This window comes from Sciurus vulgaris (genome assembly GCF_902686455.1).
Source record: "Sciurus vulgaris genome assembly, chromosome: 1".
Taxonomy (NCBI): domain Eukaryota; kingdom Metazoa; phylum Chordata; class Mammalia; order Rodentia; family Sciuridae; genus Sciurus; species Sciurus vulgaris.
In genome coordinates this window covers 49,632,809-49,658,649 of record NC_136461.1, presented here as the reverse complement: position 1 = coordinate 49,658,649, position 25,841 = coordinate 49,632,809, and the positions used below count along the sequence as shown (strand labels likewise).

Here is a 25,841-nt window from a genome sequence, read left to right as displayed (position 1 = left end):
AAAAAACCAAAAAAAAAACCGGCGAAACATAAGACCTTAAACTTTCAGGAGAAAAAAAAAAAAAAAAAAAAAAAAGTGGTAATAGAAAAACCAAGTGAATCCTGTATCACAACCCAGCGAATCATTACAAACACTTCTCTCCAGGGCTCATTCTTCCATCGCTGTGGAGGGATTTATATCCATAACATTAATGGAAGGAAGCCACATAATTTACCAAAAGTCCACTAGAGAATCATGCCTATAAGAGAAAAAGTTTTCATTTATTAAGTTTATAAAGAATACCCAGTATAACACAAATAGTGGTGTCTCTGTTAACTGCCCTGATGGGTGCATTCTTGTTGAAGAGGGTGAAGTAGAACAATTAAACTAATTCTAGTATAGTCACAGAAAATACAGTTCATAAAACTATATACCTCTAATACCTTCCACTCTCAACAAGAGACTAGCTTTGATGCCCTACAGTAAGTTCGAAAGCAAATAGTAATTTTAAAGTATTTCTTGCCATTAAAAAAAAAAAGCAAGCTTTAAAATGGAATGTTCTAACAAAATACACTCACACATGCAGGAAAGAAGGAATTTATAAGCCAACACAAGGTCATTATTTAATTTTTAATTAGGTTTCACCTAACAATGGAAAACTAAGTCTTCCTTCATCCATTTAACAAAATACTCATTTAGAATACTCCATGGTTTTAGAAAGCTTCCGAACAGATGTCTAAAATGAGAATTCAAGACTCATGAAAATATGAAACTCACTTTACTCTGTTCTCAAGTGATCTGATAAACAAACAGCCTCGCCCACTGCAGTCATCGTTGATAATTTATTTCTAGAGTCTGACGACTATATGGCAATTCACTTTGCTGATGAAACATTCTTTATTTGGGTGGGATGCACACAGATACCAACTTAACGAATGTCATTCCCACAAGATAATAGACCATAGAGAAAATGCATGCCAGGCAGTACTACATCAAAAAACTACTTTTCACCTATCAGAAGATGCCTTAACAACTGACGGTGTTTATCAAATTCACAAACTTTGTTCCCACTAGGCAAAGTTCCAGAGCCAACTCCATTTCTTCATTAAGGTCATCCAGACTTTCTAATATCCATATTGTCTGCATATATGCAGTTACTGAAAACCCTTATTTTGCAATTATTTATAGCAACACTGACAGTGGCAGAGGTGTCCTGTAAAGATATTTCATTTTGTTAATTAACTAAGCATCTCACTTTCACAGTATACAAGGGCTTTCTCAAATCTATAAGATAATTTTACTAGAAGTGAAGAATTCTTCTCTAGGATTATTTTGGGATCTCTGATTTGGGCTTTGCTTTTATTCTGTTAAACTTCGTTATAGCTGAAGAGCCACAGGACGAGAAGAAATCAGCATCAGACTTAAACTCTCCTATGAGGAAAAAAAGGGAACTCCCAAACAAAGAACAAGATGGAAGATGTGGCAGGTATTCCTCAGGTCGCATGTGAAGGGGAGGCAGAACGTAGCTGCCAAGTGAAGGAAGGGAAAGAGCAGGGAGAACTGTGGTCATCATCTTGTTTTCATACTTTAAATTCATCAAGGGAATGTGAAATTTTAAATGTACACTTGATCCAAACTCTAACTATGCCAAGGGATAACATGTCAAAGGCACTATATGTGAACCTTCCTGCTCTTCGGGGAAAGAGCAACCGGGCAAACCCTTTCAACGGTACTCATGAAGAAGTTGATGAACTCCTCACAAGGTGGCCTTGCTCAATGGCTGGCACAAGGAAAACAGTGGGTTCTCTGGATGAAAGAGGACAGAAGTGAAGATATTACACCTACTACACTCTGCACTCCAACTCAACCACGTGCTGTAAGCGGTACTCATGCTCAGTCCTGGCATGTCCCCTGCAACCCTTAGAGCACTGCTTTCATACCAGCTCCTTCAGAGAAGTCTTCCTCACCTTAGCTCGATATCAACCCTGTTTCCTCCTGGGTGACGCAGGTGTTCTGCAGTTCACAAAGAACACAGCATTTAACATGTTCTACCTTATCTATGAGCACCTGAGAGGAAGGACAGTTTCTTGTTTTCCTCCATTATTCTATCAACGTGCACCATGTTACCTTATTTCTGGTGTGTGATCACTATGCACTGCTGAATGTTTGAAACAGGTACTTCCATTTACACTAAAGCAGTCAAGCTTCCAGTACGAATACAAGACCAATTTTCTCCTGATTATATTAAAATACCCAAACGTGGTGTCTGAAAACAAATCTTTTTAGTCTCTTGAAGGCACTCTAAGATTACATACTATGAACAAGGTAAATATAAAAAAGTGACAAGAAAAGTGATAAAAGTCACCATGCACACCATGTCCAGCCTTATCAAAGATAAGCCATTAAAAGATAAGAGGAAAAGTCCAGGACTTTCTCCTGAGTAACTCTGACATGACCTCAGCTTCCAATAAAGATCAAATATTGACAATGTAACAGTTTAGCCAAACTTAAACAGAAACGTTTTCTTTCTTTCTTTCTCTCTCTCTCTCTCCCTCCCTCACTCCCTCCCTCCCTCCCTCAGTTTTCTTTCTTCCCCTCCTCCACCCCCAACACACACAGCTGCTGAACTACATATACCCCAGTCCCAGAAATGTACTCCTTTAAATTTAAAAAATAAAAAAAGAGAGGGAAATAATCTGGAAATAATTTCTATTTGAAAGGAGAAAATAAAAATAATATTCACTTTTTTCATAGAGGTCTTTCTAAACATATAGAATTAGTTGCTATTAACAATAACAAAAGCAATATATACATTTTTAAAAAAAATGTTTTGGTTGCTGATGGACCTTTATTTTATTCATTTATTTATATGCAGTACTGAGGATTGAACCCAGGGCCTCACATATGCTAGGCAAGTGCTCTACCCCTGAGTCACAATCCCAGGCCCAATACATACATTTTGTTAAGTTTTAAGTACCACACAGAATTAGAAACCATACATTTTTTCAAAAGTGCTCTTGCCACTTCTTATACTCTATTTGGTTTATCACATCACTCAGGACTTAGGAAACAAACACCACCATGGTTTATCATGTTGTGCTGAGACAACTATGGAAGTTACAGTTCCACTGCGCCCAACTCTGCTCAGCTCTCTTTTCTAAGGCTCTCTGCATTTAAATCTCATAACACTTCGTGAAACATGACATATCTGTGTTCAAAGACCTGACATGAGGGGCTGGGGTTGTGGCTCAGTGGTAGAGTGCTTGCCTAGCACATGTGAAGCCGTGGGCTCAATCCTTAGCACCACATAAAAATAAAATAAAGGTACAGTGTCCACCTACAACTAAAAAAATAAAGAAAAAATAAAAACCCTATATGATTTTCCATAGCCTGAGTATTTAAACTAGCATTCAAACCCTCCCCCAGGCGAACCTTCAATCTAACCAAATTTGTAGCCAACCTGATCAGAGCACACACTACATGTTGTTGCTGCTGCTAGTCACTCAGGCCTGTCCCTGCTCTCTAGTCCTACTCTCCGCTAGTCTCCACCAGGACCCCTCCTGGCCATCTAATTTCCAAACAACCCTTCAACTTCACCTTTACCCAAGGCATTTTCTAGATGGTCCCAAATCATAAATTCTTCTCTACATTTCTATGAAACATGTTCTTATTTGATAGCTATATGTCCCCAAGAAGAATGCATATTTCTTTTTTTATTTTTTCCAAGTCAGGGTCTAGCTATGTTGCCCAGGCTGACCTCAAATTCAATATCCTGCCTCAGCTTCCCAAGTAGCTGGAATTACAGGTGTGTACCACAGTGCCTGGCCAAGAATGCATATTTCATAAAGCAAGGATTATACTGTATATCTAAGATGACATCCTTCACCAAACCTAGAAAGATGACTTGTATAGTGGTACTCAATATGAATTAGCTCATTATTTCAAAGCAATAATTTATATATCTTATAAGGTAAAATTTAAAAATATATTTAAAGCTAGACTGTAACAAAGAGGAATAAGCTATATCCTACAAATATATACAACTCTTTCAAAAGATGGGGAATATAACTCAGTATGTTCTTACCTAGCATGTGTGAGGTCCTGAGTTCAATCCCCAATGCCCACCCCAGAAAAAAGCTTTCAAAAGGTATGATTTTAAAAAGAAATTTCATCCCAATCTTATTCCTGATCTTGTCACACTTTTAGGGCCAATAAACATTGGAAATACATTCATAAATTAAGGAATTAATTTCAATTCCTCAATCCATAATTAATATTAACAAAAAATCCAGGTGACACTTTATTTCCATATACATAATGTAATTAATGCAAGCTCAGTGGTAACAACTGTTGCATATGAAATGCACAAATGTTACACCTATAAAAGTGAGATCAGCTGTTCTGTGGGTTAGTATGAAAACTTCATTAATACACTGAATGCAAATATGTGCCTAATTTTAAATGAGTCTTGAAGATAGTTTATATAGTATAAACTATATACTATAGCATTTGGGTGGTCATTAAAAAGGAAGTTCTGGGCTGGGTTTGTAGCTCAGTGGTACAGCACTTGCCTGGCATGTGTAAGACAGTGGGTTTGATTCTCAGCACCACATATAAATAAATAAATAAAATAAAGATCCATCAACAACTTTAAAAAAAAAAAAAAAGGAAGTTTTTTCTGGGCTGGGATATATGTAGTTCAGTGGTAGAGTCCATGCTTAGCATGCACAAGGCCCTGGTTCAATCCCCAGCACCACAAATAAAAAAATAATTAAAAAAATTAAAAATTAAAAAAAATAAGGAAGTAAGTTTTTTGACTTTTTTCTATCTTCTGATAAAGATATGAGCTCTCACACATGTACCCAACCAGGTTTAAAAGCTACCTTTAACATACCCTTAATCTTCAACAACAACAAAAAGACAAATATAAGGCATTGAAAATACCTGGATAACCTCAAAGAAACCAGCAAATACTGAAAAATGTTAATTGACCATTGACAACTATCGGTACATTTTACAAAATGGTACATTTTATGAACTTCTACATCTGTACATGTACACACACTTGCACACACACACACCTGCAGTCCTTCATCATAAGACCTAACAAGTCATGTTACTCTCCTCTACATATAAATGATACTGTAACCTTGATTTTAATCTCTTGTTAGCACTGATTTAGGAACCAATGTGTAATGTGTTTGTTTTTTTATTTTGAAAGTATACAAAAGATGGAAGATTCTAAAGAGAAAAGAAAAATACATTCTTAAAAAAAGTGAAAGCATTTATTTTTAAAATGGCACAGATCAACCACACTAAAGACATATTCAAGCTGCCAATTTTTAGAGCATAGTTTTAAAAAAAAAAAAATCTTTCTATTTTGGACAAATAGGATTAAGCTTCTTAGACAATTCTTTGTTGTTTTGACTTCAACAATTTATGCAAATGAGATGTTAATTAGTGTAATTGTAACTTAAATTATGCTTGTGTAAACCTCTCCATTGGTAGAAAAGTGTGGGAATCTACACAACTGGTATTTAAAGTAGCTGTACTAACTCACTTCTGAAAGCCCAGCATAGCAAGATCACTTTCATGTCTTTACAATTTGTTTTTATGAGGTGATAACATTTTTACAAATACCATCATTTTTGGTTTTTTATATTGTAAGTGACAGTCTGACATTTTACAACTGGCTTATTGAAAACAAGAATTGAGCACTCTAGCAGTAACGGACATTAACTGCTGAATAGAGATTCAGATGCTAATGAGGTGAGAGGGGCTCCAGAAAGTTTTGATAAATGCTACACACACTCTAACTAGCTGTGAATGTGAGTTGACAAAGAGCATCTACACCAGGGTTCAATAAAATGTAACCCTTTAAATTAATCATACTGGCAGTATTTAATAGAATGCACAACAATCTCCTTTTCTGTTGGCTATAAAGCTGGAGAATGCAAAGTCTTCACAAATGAATGTTCCCACATTCCCCACTCCACACTGCTACTTTCATTTGAACATCTACAGCTGTTTCAAAAGTACTTACTGTAAATAGCAAAGTATAAGCAGATTTCAGGGTCTGACTCCTTCACAACATAGGATGTAATTTTTTTTCATTTTTATGCCTAAATTTAAATTAAAACTCCTGAGGAAGAAAAGACATTAACATTTGAAAGCTGGATACAGACCCAGCACACAGTAGGTTCTCAATACTGATAGTTATTATTATAGGAAAGATCTGGTAACTTACAAAAAGAAAAAAAATCTGCTCACACAGGAAAAAATAAGAAAATTCAGGAAGCAAAGCAAACATTCAGTCTTCAAATCTACAAACTTAAAGTAGGTCTTTGTTCTTCAGGGACTGTGGGGAAAACTATTTCATAGCTTTTGTGAAGAATTCTTATATTGAAGGAAAACAGTTATATCCTATTATGTGAAACGACACTGAATCCTAGTCCCCCAAATGTCAGAGAACTTATACTTATTTAATTTTTGATGCTTACAATGATCAAAATCTTCTATTGAGTGCAAACTTAAAGATTTCAACAGACTACAGTTCAAGAGATCACCCTTACATTTCTTAAGCAAAGGCAGAACATTAACATGTTATTTCTTCTTAAAGTGACAATCCCTAATATCCTTTTTGGTTTTTGCCAATTTTAATCTTGGCAGGAAGTAGAAATCTGTGCACTCAGCAACACTGCAAAGCTTGCTGGCTGTCAAAATTATGTCTCAGCCAATGCCTGAGTGGTATTCTTGTCATTTCACCGTGGTAAGAAAGTTATCAGTCTGACATATAAAGCCTCTAAAAGTAGCAATTTATGCCAAAATGTAGACACACTTAGCCACCACCTAAATTTCATTTTTATAACTCCCACAATTATTATAACTTCCCCAATTTATAAATACACATACATGTACATGCATATATTTATAAATTATACATACAAATACACACATAAAAAGAGTATATAGTTGCAGCTTCTAGCATGCTTCAAAAAATTTCAAAGAATAATTGACTCAAATTGCTTTGGACTGAAAGAGAACTGAATTTTTCAATGTGTACATTTGTCTATACTGATTCATGTACATATACATCTTTGTTAATATATTTCATGCAGATATTCTATATATTTTCAAAATCATTTCATCCCAAATAATCTCCATTTGAACTATAAATTTCTAAGCCAACAAACTAGTCACTTGTTACTAGACTGCATAAAAATGAAACTTTCACCCTTTAGTGAGCACTGACTGCTCTTTGACTTCTTAAGACTAAAAGCTCACACTTAAAAAAAAGAACAAGTAGAGAAATGTGTGCTATGGTTTAGAAATGGCCATTTAGCCAAATTGCATACCTGTGCTGTGTCAGCGCCAGGCAGAGTCATCTCATTCCACTGGTCTAATGGATGGCAATTGAATTTAATTAACAAAACTCCTTTGACTTAGTTTCATACTGTGCAGAATGTAATGGAATACTCTCCATCCCCCTTTCTCTCTGTCTCTGTGTGTCTCTCTCAACTAAAGAACGTCCTTAACTGCCATCCGCTTCAGGAATATTAAAGGCTGTACATTATATCTAAAAGATATAATGCAGTCATCGCCTTTCCCATGACTTAAATTTAGTTACTAAATTATATAACATAAAATAATTAAAAAGATACTTTGATAGTAATACACAGTATAGATTCAATTACCACAATGTCTCCATTAAAGGCATTTTTATAGCACGAATGAAATGCAAATCCTCTTTGTGGATCAATACCAGAACATAATTCTATTCTTCCTCCTAAAAAGGAATTTAACCATTGTAAATCATCCTCACATGAAAATGGTAAAAAGGTATTCCCTTGAAAGTGTCCTGCTAATCCCAATATATTAAGAGTTATACCTTCTGTATTATACCCATTTAAACACTATATTTTAGCAATGTTTGATATACTGACCCACAGAAAACTTGTTTACCATTATTTTTCATGTTTATTTAAATGCCTGACACTAAATTCTGAGAGACATTTCAATTAATTAAATAATCTCTTCTAAATAAAATCAGGAAAACACACACACACACACACACACATACACACACACACACACACACAAATACTCCTAAGGGATTCTGAGTAAATATTACTACTCTGCCTAACTTTTGCCTGGCTGGGCACTCTTAGACAAGTTCCTATGATTGATTATTGTGGTATCTCTGAATCTTTGACTTTGAACCATAACCTTTTTTGCGAACAATGACAGTTGGGAACTACCATTTGCCATCTGTAGAGATGGAGGGGGGAAAAGGACTTCTTGTACATTAATCAACCAATTAAGAACAGACTTAAACAAAACACTAAAGCATAATAAACCCCTGACTGCTTAATAGCTTTCTACTTTTAATAGTTGTCTTCCTGCAGTCTGCTCACAAGATTAGGAGTAATCTATTCAAGTCTTAACAAAAATTGCATGAGAAAAAGGGGGGAAAGTAACCCGTTCAAACCCAACATTTTAAACTGTGAAAAATGATACTTAGGGGCTCTGTTCAAACCAAAACTTAAGAAACTGATCCACATAATAGGGTATCTTCAAAACCTCAAGTCAGTAACTCTCTTCTCTGAGTACCTAACATCATTGCTACATACAAATGAGTCTCTGATTTTGAAATTTTAGATTACTATATTCTTAAGAACACCATTTGCCTATTAATAGGTACTACATAGGTTGGCATAAAGTAACACTGACAGGAGAATTTTAAGTTTTCAACTACTAGTAACATAAACCAAATTACAATACTTAGAATAATGGGGACGGGGTAATAAAAGTAGGTAAGATCTACCACTTGCCTGATTAAAATGTACCCAGCAAAAGTAATATCTAAGTAAGTAACTTATGATGATCCTCAGTAATGCTGTGTACTACTGACTATGAAGTGAGGAAGTCAACCTTGGAGAGTTGTGTTAAAAAAAAAATTGTAGGGGCTGGGGTTGTGGCTCAGTGGTAAAGCACTTGCCTACCATGTAAGGAGGCACAGGGTTCGATTCTCAGCACCACATATAAACAAAAATAAAGGTTCATCAACAACTAAAAATGTATTTTTAAAAAATTGTAAGGTATTAATTTAATCATTCATAAATAAAAAAATATTTACAGAATAAAAAAAAAGTCAGGATTGACAACTGAGGCAAGTGGGCCTTGCATCAACAAATCAGAGGTCTTACCTAGTGCAATGAGAAAGACAAGGTAAATAAAAATATAAAAACTGGAATCATAGAAGTGAAATGGCATTGCCTGCACTTGATATAATTATGTACACAGAAAATGCCAAAGAATGTGTAGGCAATTTCTTAGCTAAAAATATATAAATATCACTGGATAGGAGATCACGCTACAAAAATTAATGGTATTTCTACACTAGAACCAATAGTTAAATATAATTTGAAAAACACAATTTATAAAAGCAGGTTCCAAAAAAATATCTGGGTGAAAAATCCGTGTAATCACACAAGATCAAAATAAATGGGGAGATATACCATGTTCATAGATAATAATATTCAATGGTTTAAAAAAAAAAAAAAAAACTCAATTTCCTTCATTTGTAGATTTAATGCACTGCCAAACAAAGTCCCAACAGAATTTTTCATGAAACTTGACAAAATGATCCTATGATATACATGAAATAATAAAGGGTTAAAGACAACTAAAAATACGTCTGGAAAAAAATGTGTGAAGACTTTGCTTTACCAGATATCATGACTTGCTGTAAGTACTTAGTGACTGAAACAATTTGGTGGTGTTACAGGTAGACAAACTGATTAGTGGAACAAAACAGAGAAGCCACTAATACCCCCATACAGGTGGCACTAAACCAAGAAATGGAAATAGTGTTGCCTATCCCAGGTAATTCTAGCATGGACAACCCTAAATAGAAGATAATCCAAATTTGCATTTGACTTAAACTGTACCATCCAGTCTTTTTTAAAAAAGTATTTTTAGTTGTAGATGGGTACCTTTATTTTATGTATTTATTCTTATGTGGTGCTGAGGAGCAAACCCATTGCCTCACATGTGCCAGGCAAGCGCTCCACCACTGAACTACAACCCCAGTCCCTTATCCAGTCTTTAAATATTCCATACGTCTTGATTGTGTTTGGTTTAAAATAAACTTCCACACTTGGGAAGGAGCTAAGAAATGATGAGCCAGCTTTGTCATATTTGTTATCTTCCTAATTCAAAATCTAAATATTAATCATACTTTTAGCATAACTTTAAGAAATTAAAGACAGAGGTATTTACCTCTTAAATTACTAACTAGTTTTCTATCACTTAAAGATAACTAAAGTTAATAAATGTAAATTTACAACTTCTAAACACATATTTCTAACTTTCATGTTTCTTATTACAAATAGCTAGCCTATATTGACCTTAACCTACCTGAATGCTACATTTCAAAAAAGAAATAAAGAATTTCAAGATGTATAAAAAGAAAACACAACATAGGCCTTATTACTTTAAACAGTCATACTAAGATGACAGAATCCTCAGAAGTTCTGTGGGAAAATCCCATGCCTTGTACCACTCTGCAAAGAGCAGGCTGGTACACTACCCTCTCTACAGCTCTGGAATCCAATTAGAACGTAAGTGAAAAAAATTCCATTCTATTTTTATTGCCTTGCTGCAATATCTTTGGTGATTGATCACCAAAGAAGATGGTCATAATCTGGTCTCTTTTAGCATTGTATGAAGCTACAAAAGAAGACTTACTTTCAGTCTCTTTAAAGCAAATTAATTTTCATATGATTTTATAAGTTTTTATTTCTCATTCTATTTAAGGTTCTCCTTTAAAAAGAAAGAAAAATATACTTTGTTAAAATGCTTCCATTATCCTTTGCTGAAACCAGTAGCAGCTTTCAGATATGAAAACAGGGCCAGATAGAAACACTTTGTGGGAAAGTCTGCAGTGGAATGGTTTTGATAATGAACATGCCTGGAGAAATAAAATCATGAATGCTGTATGTGTTGGGGGGAAGAAACTCTTATCTTCGGTTGGGTTCTGTTTCCCTTAGAGAGTCTCATGTTACCTACAATCAATAGGTCTCCAATTAAACAAAGAAGATTTACATATGCTGGTGCTTTTTGGAGTTAATGAAATTGGTCTAACAATTTTAATGAGAGTAGAGCATTTGATAGGAAAGGAAACTTGGAGGAGTTCAACCAAATATAATTGAGCCCAACATCTTAATTTTGATCTTTAACTTTTCTATGACTGCTGCCTGTGGCCTCGACCAACTTAGGATAAGTAACCATATAATTCTAAAATATACCCTGTTAACTGAGGCTACACATTCAAACCTGGGAATGCCCACTAGAGATAAGGAAATGATTGACATAACCTTCCCCCAGAGCTCAAGACAGAAAATGATTCAAAACCAACAAAAAAATGTGAGTGTCTATCCTAAGGGAAAGGGCTTTGTTTTTAATCAAAATTGTACTCTGAAAATTCAATAGCATGACTCCTTTATTTCCCCTTCTAGCGGTGTACCTAGCACATAGTAGGCATTTGGTAAATAACGGCTGGTATGAAGATGAGTTCCTCATAGTTGAGCTGGAGCAATGGCTCTATTACTCCATCATTCACAGATCATGTTTTCTAAGTGAAAAGTGAAGATAAAAGTCAAGACCAAGCTGGGTGTGCTGGCACATGCCTGTAATCCTGGCAAAATGGGTCGCTGAGGCAGAAGGATTGCAAGTTCAAGGCCAGCCCTGGTAACTTAGCAAGACTGTGTGTCAAATTTAAAAAATAGGGCTGGGGATGTAATTCAGTGGAAGAATACACCTGGGTTCACTCCCGAGTACTATTAAAAAAAGAAAAAAAGTCAAGACCAGGATCTTAGAAGGAAAAACAAATAGCCTAAATAGTATTTCTATAAATAAGTCTAGCATCACTGATCCTTCATTTTCAGAATTACAATTATTCATGTCAATAATATCTTTGGGTTAATATGAAACTGGATTTGGGTGAAGAAACAAAAATCAGTTAACATGGTAGAGTGAGAAGGGAAAATCATTCTCACAAAGAAAAAAAAAAGGGGCTTTACCCCAAAACTGCTATATATATTACTTAGTTTTTAAATTTGTTATAAGCTTCTAAAGTTCTTGTTTTTCTCAACCCACATTCTCCTTCTAGTCACCAGCTCAATAAAAATGCTGAGGGAATGCACACTAAAGGCCAGATCCCATGCTCTTCCACGGAGGGGACCCCCAAAACAATTCAATGCAGTCTCTGCCCAGAAAGAAAGCACAGCTCAATCTGGGAGATAAATGTAGACAGTTTTATTATGACACAGGAAGTGCTAATGGTAAGTACTAACGCAGTGCTAATGAATGCTATGGGTACACAGGGAAGGATCCTTAGCTCAAGTTCAGAGGAAGGAAAGCTTTCTCCAGGAAATGAGGATACAGCAGTCTTAAAGTACATATAGCATAAACCAAGTAAAGGTGGGCGAGGACCTTCCAAGTAAAAAGAAAAACACAAGGAAAGGAGCAAAAACATACATACAAATGTTACAATGGAAAGTCCTGGATGGAGGCTTCCAGGAGGCAGGCAGGAAGACAGGCAGCCCTGTGTGTTCTACTCAGAAAAATCTTCATTTACATAGGCGGACATGCTCTTTCCAGTTTCAAGGACAGTTGTGTTCACTGGTTAACTCAACCCAGAAAGGTCACTGATCTACCCTAACCAGCCTACATTTGTCAAAATCTACTTACCCTTGTCCTGGTTACAAATAAGAACACACAATCTCATGCAGCATTTAAAGGGCCCTGTCACACCCACAAGTCATTCCACAACACTAAGTTCCTCAAGTTCTGAAACCCCCTCTCCAACTTAAGCTCCTACCTCTGAAAGTTCAAAGAACCAAAGATCCATTGGTTTATTGAAACATCATCTTGGTGGGAAGATGTAGATGGGGATTACTTCCAAATTTAAAGACAAGCAATACCTTCCCAGATGTTGAACAGTTAAAGAATGAGCTACCCGGAAACAATTTCCTTCACAATAAAGGATCAAAAAACAGAAAAGGGTGTTAGTAGCATTTTTAAAGACTCAATTCTAATCTGAAAATTTATATTTAGAAACCTATAGCATCAGTGAAGGGTGTACATCATTAATGTGTTGAGTTTTATTCATATTGCACAAAGAAATGGAAGATGAAAGAAAACAGGATAAAACCAGAACTGTAAAAATACTATTCAAAATTATAAGAAAACACAGGGGGAGGGAGGAAGATTAGTAGCAAAAAGGGAGAACTTCTCAACTTTTTAAAACTTTCATAATTTGGAAATAAGACACTCTTAAAGGAAATGTCAAATACTGCTAAAATTATCAGGTACACTCTGGTATTTGTATACAGATGGCTTATTCAATCTGAAGATGATGTAGTTTCTCTTTCCCTGGAGGAACTGAACTGCTAACATCCATGGACTAGATCAAGTTTGCTTCACTTCTCTTACATTCTGTTAAACAAAGAAGTGTGTCTTGAGTTTCATGATATCCCACATGTTACTGTGACTAATCCCCAGCCATTTTTATTTACAGGGCTCAGAATGAGTTTCTACAACAATCCCCTACCATTTTTTTAAATGTTACACACACATTTTCTGCTTTTTGAAAATCATTTGTTCTATGCTCTATACAAAGAAAAGCACATACATTAATGTCTGGAGAATTGGATTTCACCTGCAGATTAAACAACAAACAGATACAGCAGAGAACCATGAAAAATCCAATATACACTATTTGGATCACTAGTTCATTGTTTTTGTTTTCAGGTATTTCAGTCATGACACCTGTAATGATTCTTCTCTCTCCTAACACACCCCCTCCCCACACATTCTAAAAGACTCTCCTAGCCATCCCATTAATGCCCTTAACAGTGGCACACTGTACAGGACCCCTCACGTCTTCCTATCTCAAAGTAACACCCATCTTCTTTTAACAAAGAGGGGGAAAAGCAAGGCAGCTCAAGACCTCTGACAACTTAAAATCCACTTCAGTGCAAAAGCCTGACTGCTAACTATTTTCAGAGAGGGAGCAAGAGAGAATTTAGGTGGCTGCACTACGGGACTTGGCTATGTTTTAGTAACTACTACCAAATGCCAAATGAATTCACTACAGCCTGTTCTCCAAGGCCTTCCCTTCCTTTCTGTTTTTCTCCTGCTATTTAGTTTTCCTATAACTCTATTTGTTTTATACTTCAGTACTACTAGAAGAAGAATATTCTTTAAAAAAAAAAAAAAGAAAGAAAGAAATGGAACTTTCCTGTGCCTCACCAGCTTTCTTTACAGAAAACATGCTACCATGGTGAGCTATTAAATAAGAGAAAGCACCTACACCCTTTTCCATGTCCAACTGGATATTCTGAACATTTATATAGATTTTTTTAATTAATTTTTTTAGATTTGATAGATTTTTTTATTTTATTCATTTTTTCATATGTGGTCCTGAAAATCGAACCCAGTGTCCTCACACATGCTAGGCAAGTGCTCTTCCACTGAGCCACAATCTCAGCCCTATATAGATATTTTGATATATAAACTGTAACACTAAATAGAAAATAGTCAAATGATAGAATTTCTCACCATATTTCAATATCCGATTTTTAAATAAGGCAATACTAACAAGTAATACTACAAATGTTTGAAACTTCATATGGACTACTAGTTGGAGGGACCCCAATTTAAGAACATCAAAAGCTATAAAATCCTAATTTCTGAAGAAATTATATTTAAGATGGCACCAACTGAGTTACTCAGTTCTGAATCTTTGGAACCTATCACAGTGTCTGAGAGGTAGTAAGAACGGAAAACAGTTTCATAAACTGAGTTACTAATTTCATGGCAGAATTTATCATTAACGGCAGGCAGAACGAAACTTCTAGTCCAACACCAACCAAAGTGTATCCATCTTGGTTTCAGGCAAATGACAATGAGCTACAACAGTTCTCCAATGCACACAAGCATCTTCCATCTCCACAGCTTCTGGGATACAAGAACTTAGCTTCCTCAACTGTACAATGAGGGTTTGGTACCTCTCAGTTTCCTTCAAGGCAGGAGACCCTGAATCTAATACTAAAATAGAAAAAGCTCTAGATTCTCACTCATTTTTAAATTTCAGAGAAAACAAGAGCTAACACAATGATGCAGTTCAAGAGAACACTTTTTACCTCATCCATAAATTCAGAAGCAGGGGTCTGATATGCTGAGGACACTCTGAAGATAAACCAGGACACAGAAGCACAGAATGCCTTTATCCACATAACAAGTTCCTCCACCTATTTTCTCACTCACCTAAAATGTAGGGTTTATATGAAGAGTTAATGATGTATAAGAAAAGATCATTTAAATATTGTATTTTAAGAGTACAGTTCTGGGGATCTGAGGGATGTGGCTTGAATACTGGCTTTGTCACTTACTAATGGTATGACTTGAGTGAACTAGTAATGCTCTTTGATCCTCTGTTTCCTGAATAAGGACAGTAATGCAGTCTCCACTCTCTCCTTCTACTCAACATTAAAAATTCCCCCAAACTTGAAAAAGTAAAAAAGAAAAACAAACAACCTGCATCAAACCAAAGAAACCCACATCCACAATGTCCAAAACTCAACAAAGCCATGCTAAGAAGTGGCACCCAGATATGTAAACTCCTTGAACTGCCCAAAGTATTTAAAGAGTTTGTAGTAGAATACTCTATTACAAAGCAAACTGAACTGTTAAAGCTACTCTGTCCTCGCTTTTTTTTTAAAAATGGTAAATGGACACAATACCTTTATTTTATTTATCTATTTCTATGTGGTGCTGAGGATCGAACCCAGTGCCTCACAGGTGCTAAGCAAGCGCTCTGCCACTGAGCCAGCACCCCAGCCCTGTCCTCACTTTTGAACTAAGTGATTTGGTAGTAAAGAATCAAAAATGTGAACCCATCTTCCTATCCCATCTATCTCCAGTCTAACCTCCAATTCTGCTGCCTCATGACATGGCTTCACTTATTCCCCTACCCCCACCCCATCCCAGCATCTCCCTGGCTCAACTGCACATAAAATAAAAAGCTATGCATAATCAGGCTTTATGTAGCAAAACTGAAAATGTCTGTCTTTGAAGAATTACAAAGCTTTCTGTCTGAAACCTCTGACCCTTCTAGAGAAATCAGAGTCACTGTAGTTTAAAAATGTAGGTGGCAAAAGTACAAAGGATTACATTTATTCATTTTGCATGTTTGTCGTCTTTTCTGAGAAGAAGGACAAATATCTTTGGAACAATTACTTCTTCAACCTTAACATTTCAGCCTGCAATATCCTCTTTCTGAGGGGGGAAAAAAAAATCTGCATGTATTTCCTGGGGCCCAATAAGATGACACTTCTTTTGTTAATTTTTATCCCCACCATATTTTACTGCAATGCTAAAATATATAAATTGCAAAACATTTTTAAAGAAATATCTATATAGTGAGATGGCTAAGAAAATAATAGAAGTTCATTTAAATCATTTTTAAACATTATAATTCTTGATGGCATTATAAAGGGAGAGATTTCCAAAAATACACTGAAAAAAAAAGAATTTTTAATAAAAGTTCTGATCACATAGGAAGAGACCATACAATAAAAGTATTGCAAGAACCATCTCTCCCTGACAGGAGTGCATAACAATAGTTAGGCTGTTAAACAGCATCTTACAAAGACTTCATTTTCAGAAGTTACTTGAAAGTACACTCCAAAAGAGAAATTTAAAATCTACCACTTAAAAAAAGCAAGGGGACTCAACTAAACAAATCCATCAGAAACTTTAGTAACTGAGTAATTTTTATATGATATGCATCCATGCAAAAATCTTATCAAAAACATACAAAGACACAAGCTTTTCTCACGTAAATAAACTGTTAGTCAAATTCTTACCCAAATCTTTGCTTCATCTTAAAATGTTTATAACCAACTTATCTTTAACTTCCAATTACTTAATGTGGACAATATATTTTCAGATGCAGTTTTCCATCAACAATTTTAATATGTAATATATTATTTATGAATTTCACTCAGCATAAAAGATATCTACAGTGGGCTGGGGTTGTGGCTCAGTGGTACAGTGCGTGCCTGGCATCTGTGAGGCACCAGGTTCAATTCTCAGCACCACATATAAATAAATAAATAAAATAAAGGTCCATCAACAACTAAAAAAAATGTAAAAAAAAAGATATCTACAATTTTCATTGCTAATGTGCTACATCTGAGCCCTACACAATTGTTTAATAAGTATGTTACAAAAAATAGTATGTTATAGAGGTTTACATGCAGATACACAATATCTTAATTACACAGTCTATAGTAAGCTCTTTAAGCATCTCCATCCCTCACCCATTCAGAATGCTAAAAAATGGCATGAAGAAGGGCTTGATGTCATCTCACTACTGAGTTCCATCTGTCTATGGCCCTTCTTTGACTTGACTCCTTCTGCAGCCAACATTTTCACAAAGTTGATGAGAATTTGTCAACCTAAGGACTTGTAATGTCAGCTCCTTTGAAAGGCAATGTTATATTTGAAAGTGACAATGAAGGGATCCTGTACGTATATTATTCATTTTATGTAAGAGCTTAAAATTAAATAAATAATCCCCTTAAGACTAAAATACACGAATTGTAAATGCTTCCAACAGGGGCAAGAGACAAGTACACATCCACACGGAAGAGATGGCTTTAAATTCTGACATTAAGTATTATGCCTCTGAGTTTGAAAAATAAATGAAGAATGATATTGTAACACCACAGTTCCTACTACCCACTGGCAAATACCTTTCCCTACCAAAAATTCCCCCTCAGATCAAGCTCCGTGACTCACCACAGATATCTTCTCCAACAGCATGAATGCAATGCACTACCCAATCATGGGCAGGCCAAATTACAAAAGGAAATAAAATCACCCAAACCATAGCAACAAAGACAACAGCCTGACAAAGGCAGATGCTACACAGACATTCATACAAAATTTTTAAATAGTATTCATTTTTAAAATGTTTTAATTTCACTTCACTTTTTTTAAACCATCGAGCATTTCAAACACTGCCATTAAAAAAATTTAAATTACTGATATGCTCTGGAAAACTGTCTAAGTTTGGAAAAATCATAGATTATTTGGGACTACCATAAGCACTTCCCAGAGACAAAAAGGGATGGACAGAATGGACCTAGATGCAGAAGACAATGTGGTATGAGTTCTGTTGGTTTTGTTCTAATCTTTTGTTTCCAATCTCACCACTTTACTCACAAGCTTTAGCTTTCCCTCTGCAGCATAACTGACAGTTCACAGCACTAACTGTAAGAGTTAACACTTCCTAAAAGAAAGGCTATTTGTTTGATTCAATAGAAGTTCAGTAGCTTATTTTTAAATATGCCTTACAAGAATTAATATGCTCAAGAGTTAGTGTAATATAAATTGCATTTGCTTATCTTTTTTCCTATTTACGATCAGAATTTGCATCAAGCGAGGATGTTAGTTTTTGCACTAAAGCCGTTAAGAACTAATATGTCTAAGTTTTTAAAAATGAAAATAAGGCTCAGTCATTTAAGGGCATCAGGAGGAAACCTGTTCCCATTTTGAATTTTTTTCTTTCTGTTCTGAATTTAAAATTTTTAAACTAAGAAAATTTCATTATTTCCATGAACATGATTTTTGCTTTCTATTAAATAATTATACATAAAGTCATAAACAAAGAATCATTTCAGAACAAAGTAAAGTTTAAAAGCTAATCATTACAGAAAGTTAGAAAATATTTCATATATATAGATATGCACAGTAAATTATATACAATATGGATTTTTTAATAATGCTTGCTTTTATATTCAACAACTTTTCAAAGCATCTATAACCCATTTATCTAACTTTATTTTACCAAAAAAAAAAAAATCTTAAACCTGTGTCATAATGTTTTTATTCACTAAACTTCAACATTCTAAAAACAAGATAGAACAAGTTACTCCAAATTTTTTACCCTAACACAGACAGGTAAAGACCATTTCTCTTTCCTAACCAAGTGAGGCCTCCTTCTTTGGCTAAGTTCTGAACTCAACAGTAAAATACCTCCATGGGAAGGTTCAAATCTTGACTTTTTATTTCCCCTTCACTCAAAGATAGGTGTGTAATGGCATTTAAATGACATTCAATCCAAGACAAGAGGTTGTAAAGAAGGATACGAAATTGATTTGAATTTTTTTTAAGACCATATTATTGGAATCAGAAGACCTGGGTTTGAATCTTGCTCTGCACAAGTAACTTGGCTATTCTAAGACTCCCTTCTCATCTGTTCAAATGCAGAGTGCATTATTTATTCACAATACTGTGTGAAGGAAGGAAGGAAGGGAGAGGGAGAGAGGGAGGGAGAAAAGAAAAGAGCAAGCTACATATATGGCAAAACTTAGTGCAGTGCCAGATGCAGAATAGACACTCAATAAAAGTTCTCTCCCTTCCTTCCTTCCTTCCATATCCTTTTCTCTACTCTCAATTGATCTAGGTCCAAAATATCTACCACTAGGAAAGTGTTTGAAAGACATGAAGAGGAATAAATTCAAAGTTCTCAAAGAACATTAAAGCTATTCCACTTTAATCTTCAATTATGATCATCCTAATCAGCCCTGAGTTAGCCCACATTACATTTTAAAGATGACCAAGATTCATCAAAGTAAGTAACATGGACTGACTTTTTTCTCTCCATTTTATCTTATTTGGCTTGTTTTGCAAACAGAACAGCAAAAATGTCCTCTGCTTCAAGCTGCTGTCGTTGTCACTTGTTGCAGTTACCATTTCTTCGCCTCAAAAGCCATGTTTACTTAACTAGAACATAAATGGGAGGGCTAATTCCACTAGATAAAATGTGCTGTTACACTGTGCAATTACCATAACAAAACACAAATAACTGTTTTCTAATATTTGAGAGAAAACTTAAAGAAAAAGTCATTTCTGCCTAAGCAGCAGATCAGAAAATTCTGTTAAGTTCAAGGACACCAAAGTTTTGATTAATAATATATCTCTTATAGTCACCCTAGCATAAAAGAGACTAAAAGTAGACAACACTACTAGCTTCCAACTTAAAATGATAAACAATAAAATCTCAGCCCCAACTCCCCAAACCAAATATATGTGTACCCCAAAGTGACTAACTGGACTCCCAAACTCTAAAAGAATTTTTGCTAAACTTACTAAAAATTTCTACAGAAACTCCTGAAACCCTAAGTAATCTCTTAGTCCAAAACAAGTTATGTAAAACAAAAATTATGGGAAAATGGATTATAAAATTCTTCACTTGATATCTCACTGCCTGAGATCCCTTCACAGTCATTACTTAAACCAAAACATTCTCCATTTGCCACTAAGTTCACGGTTTTATGTTTCTCTTAACAAAGAATGCCAGTTCATTCATTCTATTCCTCCTCCACCTGACTTCTTCCTCCCCCTCCCACCCCTAAGGATTTACAATTTATAATATATTTAAAACAAGCTCTGACCGCTAAATAACCATGGGGAAATTACTGTTGGAATGGTAATAAACCAATGTTTAGCCCATTCGCTGAACTCAATCTGTATTTTATGTTTTTTTCTTCTATTCTAATCCTCAGAATTGTTTTCAATAATCTATATTGACATTTGTGAGCAATTAGAATTGCCGCTGCTTCTGTGCAAGATTTAAAAAGCCAGCAGGCTGTTCTGCATCCTCTGGAAGCAGCTTGAGGCCCTAACCAAGTGAAACACCCAGTCCTACTGTGTACAGCACTGACCACAACAAAGGCTGTGGTTTCTCCCACACTAGCCTTAAATAGGTTTAAATTAATGCTATTCATCACTGGGTGGAAAGGAAGACAAGGCAAATCCATGCCAGCAGCATTGGGAAATTTTCTAACCAACACACTCAAACCTCTTAGCCATAAATGAACTGACCTCCATGCAAAGACTTACTCCAGAAAAACTTTTTCTCTCTATTCCTATATACTCTCTGCCTCTGAACTTCCGTCTTTTTCACTACTTTCTAGATGAAGGATTTTATTACTATATTCTAGACAAAGGATACTGTTGCTGTCCTCAGGTTATGCAGAAAACACTCAAGGATATAAAGCCATAATTATTCCAAGCTTGTTGGTTGCTGGTGCTATTTTTTGAATAATTAAAAGATAAATTTAAAATCTTAAAAGTCATGTGCATGTATTTATAGATCAATCAGCCACAAAATCCACCTTGAGTTTATCTTTAGGTCAGAGTTAGAATCTGAAATACAACAAAATTTTTATTCTTTATTTTAAATATTGCAGTACATTAGTCTTACCCTGCCTTTTCCAAACATACTTTATTACCATAAATCACAGGATCAACTTTCTGCTAGAGAGTTTATTAAGGTACTGAAGAAGTTTAATTATATAACGTATAATTCTAGACTTGAGCGTAAACACACACACATACACACCTGCTAACAGAACATATTGAATATATTTCTACATATATAACACTTCCTTAAACTAATGTGATAAGTTACCTAAAAATTAAGGCATTACCATAATTAAGTTGGCATAAAATTATAAACCATAACAATCTAACATGACTACTTTAAAATTTTTAAATGGTTAGTCTATATGTACTGGTAACCTTATCCACACACTTATTCTGTATTTTAGAATACTAGCTTTTTAAAAAAAGAAATCATTCCCACTGCCTAAACAGCACTCCGGGTACAGCCTGGACGTGCACACACATGCACATGAAGCACACACACACACTCACAGACACTCCTAATCTTACACCTGCTCTGAAGCAGTAGGAAGTGAATTCTCAATCTGTCAACATGACCATCTGGTCTATCTGCATATCACGGCTTTCTCTATTACTATATGAAGGAATGGCAATCACGAAGTCAAAATAAAACTAAAATGCACCTGAATGGGAGTATCTCTCTTTTGGTTGAAATGGAATAATATGTGGCATATCAGAGCAAAACCAGCAGTGCTCTAATTTAAAATGAGCATTCCCGACAGCATAATTAAGTGAACAATATGGTACAGATAATATGGTAATCAGTAACGCTGCTGTACAGGTTTACAGTACCAGTATCAAACTTTGGAGACCCTGAAACAGCTTTCTGTGAGTGACAGGACCTCTGCTGTTCCTGGTCCAAGCATAATCAAGTGTGGGTAGAGCAAGCAGTTACCACTGTAGCAAAAATTACTGTGCAAGCATTCGCCTTCTACCTTAAAAATAACAAGTACTCACACTGCCATTAGGACAATATCCGTTTGCTTTGTTGTTGGCTAATTAACAGTTACAGCAATTACCTGTCAATTTTTGGCCACTTATTAGTCTTTCAAAGTGAATTTTAAGACCACTAAAAATACTTCCAGTCTTAGAAAATTCCTTACCTGAAAAAAGTGAAGATGGCTCACTGTGATTTAGCTTTGGGGCCTAATGCCACCCGAAATTAGCAAAAGCCCTAGTTGAATGAAACATAATTGCATTTGTTTAATTTTAGTTTTTAAATGTCATCACACAGCTGCCCCTGAGCTTTCATCCTGCCCCACATCAGGTAATAACTACCAAATACAAATTGGTGACACTGTCATTCTGTGACATAAATACAGCAACACAGATCAGTCCAAGAGAGGAATCTTAAAAAATCTAACATCTTAACAAAATTTAACTAACTCCTACTGAGAATCTTTGTAAAATCTGATTACATCACCTGAAGTTATATAGAAGCAGTTTAAAAAAAGAAAAAACTCTCCAGAAAGTTCTCGGTTGAGTGCCTACTAATGAACAAAGGTTAACTTTATCTAAAAGGTCAAATGCCTGGTGGCTAAGGTTATGACCTTAACAACTTAAATTGTGACCTTGCCACGTGCCGGGTATATTGTAGATTCTGATACAGATCATCTGGTAAAGACTGGTCATAAATTAGCTTTACTGTTACACGCCCACAAAGAAAACCATTTGCCACAAAACCATAATATCTCCACGTTGTCATATGATCCATGGGAAGGACAAATAGAGACCAAATTAAGGGCATAAAACGATTTTGTTCTTTTATACTTTTAACGAGATGAAATTCTCAGGCTTATGGGATCGCTCCGATTTCACTACACATGTCACTGTTTATCAGCCACAAAATTCACACAGTTCTAATACCACTGGATTCAAAGGAAAAATTTGGAATGTAGTTTATGTATTATACTTTAGCATCTCAGTAAGCCTCAGAATAAATCACCTCTGCTTTTAAAAAAATGATAGATTCTGCATGTGCTTCCAATATTCTCTAAGATTTCAACTTTTTACCAAACAAGCAACCAACGCACAAAGCACTAATTATTGTCCACATTTTTACAAGGAAAAGATCTCGTTTCTAGAGCTATCCAGGGGGAGGGGGATTTTAGAAGGAAAAAAATACAGTATTTTCGAAGAAAGAAAGAAAAAAAACTGCACTATAGGTGAAAAGGCCACAATGGTTTTGGCATGTATCTTGAAACACGTTTCAGTCTCTGCCTCCTGCCAATACTGGCAAGTTCTCAAAACTTTTAAGGAGGTAAAAACATTGTTTAGTGTTTACAAATCTTCAGTATTATAACAGATGCTTGTCACATCAGTTGTATGTAAGTTGACCGATCTACCTCATATTTGTATTGGCAGCTTCCCTTCCACAAATAACAGGTCTCTAAATCTTTTAAATCAAATTTGAAATATTTTCAGACAAAAGGCCCTTACTATTTTCTTTTGCAACCTTCCTGTTGCTCTTACAGAGAAGCAGCCATTACTGCGGTCCTGTGGAAACCAATGGCCAGACATTTGGCTGGTGTTCAGGCATAACGAGGGATTCTGGGATACATCAGGAAAACCAATCCTAAAGGTAGTCTGATCCACGCTGCTGTCCATAAATCTTTCATAAGCAATAAGGATGCTAACTCTCCTAAGCAAGCTTCTAAATGTCATTTCACCAACTTCACCCCTCTAGGCTTTACAACCAGCAATTGCAACCCGTTAGCTCAAGGATTTGAAACAACAGCACAATACTAAACCATCAACAATGAAAGGTGACACATGTAATGGGAACAGCTTAGAAAGGTTGCATTTCTTTAAATCTAATGAAAACGCTTAAATCGAAGTACTACTTGTGCTGATATAAACTTCACAGGCATTTCATTTTCATGTTATCTTGTAAGGAAGCAAACAAATGATCTATATCACCTGTTGGCACCTTCAAGTTTCTATGTTGACCAAGTAAAGTGCTCACTATAATTTATAAATTACTTTTCCTAATATCTAAAAGATAAACACAAGATTTTAAAGAGTGCACCACGAAAACACTTGTGACATATATACTTTTTGCAATCTCATGCACTTACATATGCAAATAAAAAAAATTTTAACTTTGCTTTTGTCATAGATAAAAAAACTAACAATAGGATGAAAGAGGGTTAAGGAAGGCACACTTGTTCCTGTTTAGACATCACTTGAGAGGTATTGCTTTTTCATTTTTGCTACCCAGAAATGGCAAAAGCAACAGGCACTTCTTATAATTGCGTATACATTTTCAAAAACCCAAATATTTGAAACGCTTACAGAGCACATCCTCTAAAATACTCATCTATCCCCTGCCAACAGAATGCAAATGATGATGTGACATGCTTGCAAAATTAATTTCTCCAGTTTCTTAAGTAAGGACAGATGGATAACAAAAGTTCTTTTTAAATCAACTATCAAAAAAAATAGCAAATAGAATATTAGCTGACTTCTTTAAAAATCAGCTAACATTTTGAGAACTTAAAATGTTTTGCTAAGCAGTGCAGTGTTGACTTTATAGGTATTATCTTCTCTCTTCTCTATGGACAAAGTACATAAATAAACGAACCCCAAAACAACCCTCTGGTAGGATTCCACAACTTACTTTCTTCCATCTGTCTCAAGTAACTGCCATGAAGGCAATCTAGCAAGACTGATATGTACATATAAAAGTCAACAAGTTACACAAGACCTGAGCTCTCCCATAACACAATGAGTCTTTTGTCTAAAACAAGATGAAAGGAACAAAGTAAAAATGCATTATTTTATCCAGTCCTCAATAGTTTTATCCTGAATGTTGTTCTAAATGCTGAAACATGATCAGGTGAAACATGCCTTAAAACACAATAACAAATTTCATTTAAAAATCAAAACAACTCATTGCATCAATTATCAATAGGGATTTCTCAACGTATTCATGCATTGTACAGGCTGGTTATTTTCAATATTAACCCTTCCATCATTTACGTAAACAGTCTGGTTGGTTCGTTTCCCTTAGTTATTGGAGAGGATACTAAGAATTCCTAAATACAAACCCACTAAACTTGTGTTTTAATATGATTATCTTTCCTTCATAACTGATCAGCAATTTGATAGTAATCTTACCTTCAACTAACTTCTTAATTGGCAGGGGGTTCAAGAGGCCCCAGTGGGTTACATTCCCCACAGAAAAGTAACTAAAAAGATTGCCTCAAAACCACACTAAAATACCTTCTTTACTACAAGGGTTTTCACTATGCTTCTCTCACCCCTCATCAAAAATTTTGATTTACACTTCTCACCTGTCTGATACCAACACCTTGACAGCACCACTTACCAAAAGAACTGAACTTAGAATTCTCTCAAAGCTAGGCTTTTCCACCTAAATGAAGGTGACAGCTCAGCCACAGGCCTTCAGGCTACTCTGATGGTCTATCTCTGAAACCATAATGGCCTGCAAGTTGGGGAGCTCAAGAATGGCGAAGCACACACACAAGCATCAAGAAACACACAAAAGAAAGCAGAAGTAATTCTCACCATCGCAC

The 25,841-nt window shown here is 35.4% G+C and overlaps 1 protein-coding gene and 1 long non-coding RNA gene across 6 annotated transcripts in view; both read right to left on the bottom strand.

The window, feature by feature from the left end:
- The window catches only part of LOC306640138, a 40,448-nt gene extending 14,609 nt beyond the window's left edge, over positions 1-25,839 (bottom strand). The window contains exon 1 of the long non-coding RNA XR_013757757.1: positions 36-25,839. This is a non-coding gene — a long non-coding RNA (uncharacterized lncRNA). The remainder of the gene's footprint in view (positions 1-35) is intronic.
- NFIA (nuclear factor I A) overlaps positions 1-25,841 on the bottom strand; it is a 357,286-nt gene that overhangs the window by 319,594 nt on the left and 11,851 nt on the right. The window lies entirely within an intron of this gene.